The sequence below is a fragment of the Alligator sinensis genome, unplaced genomic scaffold (assembly GCF_000455745.1).
Source record: "Alligator sinensis unplaced genomic scaffold, ASM45574v1 scaffold240_1, whole genome shotgun sequence".
Taxonomy (NCBI): Eukaryota; Metazoa; Chordata; order Crocodylia; family Alligatoridae; genus Alligator; species Alligator sinensis.
Window position 1 is genome coordinate 2,490,881 of NW_005841902.1, and position 2,606 is coordinate 2,493,486.

The following is a 2,606-nucleotide window of genomic DNA, read 5'->3' on the forward strand; positions in this document are numbered from 1 at the left end:
CGCCCTGTCTGACAGCACGACCCCCTTGGGTGGGTGGAAAACTGATGCAAAGTAATCATTGAGGAGATTGGCCTTTTCTTGGGCATCAGACATCAGCTGCCCCATTTGATCTCGCAGGGGGCCAATGTTGCTTTTGTTCTTCCTCCAACTTCCCACATATCTGAAGAATGTCTTTTTGTTATCCTTGATTCCAGGGGCTAGCCTGAGTTCGGTTGCTGCCTTGGCTTTTCTGGACCGCTCCCTACAGGTACAGGCTAGTGTTGAGTAGTCCTCCTTGGTGATGATTCCAGTTTGCCATCTGGTGTAAGCTTCCCTTTTTTGTTTCAGGAGATCCAGAAGTTCCCTGTTGATCCAAGGGGGCTTCCCTGCCCTCTGACTGCATTTCCTGTGGGACGGGATGGACTTCCCTTGCACTTTGAGGATTGAGTTCTGCAAGGACCCATTTAATGATGAACCTGTGGATGCTCCTCTAGAGGTAGAGTTGGAAGAACCAGACTTGTAGCCCAGTAAATGTGTTTGCCATTGTTTCCAGATAAGTTTGAGTATAGATGGATAGAGATTTCCTGCTGTAGCCAGTGCATTCATAGTTAGGGGGAATCTAGGCTTCCCCCAAGTTGTGATCAATTTTGATTAGGGGTTTGTGCAGCAATTTACCCTTCTTACTCCCTTCAATGTCCCCCCCAGTACACTCAGCAAGAACTCCTCCAAAGGATCAATGGCTCTGACCACTGATAAAAATAAAGTATGCTCGTCTGACATAGCAACATACAATGGCAAATTAAAATACCTTCCGTCTTTGAGGCTAGTAAGGAAAAAAGAGGGGCATTTATATACATGCTCTGGGAGTAGAAGTGGGGAAGTGGGGTTTAATTAGAGCAGCTCTGAGAGCTGCTCTAATTAAAGTGCCCAGACCATCACATGTATCAGCATCTCCACACTGAAAAATGGCAGTGGGGTCACTTTAACTACAAATGGCAGCAGAGGCGTTGAACCCACTTTAATTAAATGCCCTTGCCTCCATTTTTTAGCATGAGGACACTGATACATGTGACGCTGGAGTCTGCTGGAGCACGGTGATTAACCAAGTCTGCTCTGACATGCTGTAATTACAGCGCATTGGAGCAGCCTCCCTGCACGAGTATAAGTGCCCATGGTGTCCCACAAAACACCACTATGAGGGGTCTCACTCTGGTGCTAGGGAACCTGGGATACACCCCCCCCTCCCCCAAAGCGTTAGCACTTTGCACAAGCCAATAAACATTATGTGGATATAATGCTTGACATATAACCTACAAAACAAGCGATTTAGTTAAGAATAATCTCTCAGCCCAACAAGGTCTCTGGCCACATTCCTTTTTTGGAGATTAGAAGTCTTAGAACTGCAAACTAGAAATACAAAAAATCAAGAACAAATTAACTTCTTGACTTTGATCAGCAAATCTCTCTTTCCTTTTGATACGAGTAGTTCGGTCCCACTTAAAGTGTCTGAGCTTTAGTGGTTTTATTAGACTCTGACATTTTAACTTGGATTTAACCTTAAGAAACCAAAACTGTTTTCCGGTGTGGCAGGAGCCTTCTTAGTATCAGTGGGTCAGGATGACACAGAGCTAGAGAACTTCCATTAGCAGACACTGAATAAACTGTGTACTTCATCTCAGGTATCAGGGTACTTATGCTTCCAGCTATATTACTCTTATGAAAGATCATTTCTTTCACTTATGGTAATTAAAACAAAATTTAGTCAGTATAATTAAAGGGATCTTGCAATAGGGAATAAGGTAACTAAGCAGGACAATTGTGAAACACCTAGATAAATGAAATAACTGCTAGTAAACCACTGAGGTATTTGTGTGCATTGTAAAAAAATTCAGAAATTAAAGAGAGGAATTGTCAAAACTGATCATAATAGGCTTTCTTTTTTATCCTTCCACTGTGCGATACCCTGTGATAACAACCTTATATTGTGGAAGGAACGGACAGCATGAATTGCAAAAACACTTTAAAAAACAAGGATTAGGAATTCCCCCATATACTTTCCACTAGCACCCCCCCAAAAAAAGAAAATCACAGAACTAACTTTTACTTTATCTCTGTAAATGTGTGCACTCTCATACACACACACACACAAATAGTGTTACAATATTGGGTTGACAAATATAAACTATTTGGTCAAGACCAGGACATAGAGGGCCTAGATTTGTTTCCTGAAGTAGTGCTTATGCCAGAATTTGTTTCCTAAATTATTACGACTACAGTGTATTTTATGCATTGCAAAAATACCTAGAAGCCCCAATCATGGATCAGGACCTTGCTGTACCAGAGGCTATCTAAACATGGGATAAACAAAAATTCTTGTCCCAAAGAGTATGTAGTCAAAGTAAAATTTCTCACCATCAGTGGAATGGAGTCACTGGTGGGAAATTTTACAACAAATCCTAATGTTAATAGCAATCTATTAACTAGTTCATTAAACAGCCATTAGGCTAATGGCTATTATTCCTAATTCAAGCAACTAGATTGTGTGGAGCAATCCGAAGTGAAGGATTCTTTCTTACTCTTCTTTCAGAGCCGTGTCACCTTGCAGTGCTTCCCTACCTGGGATTCCA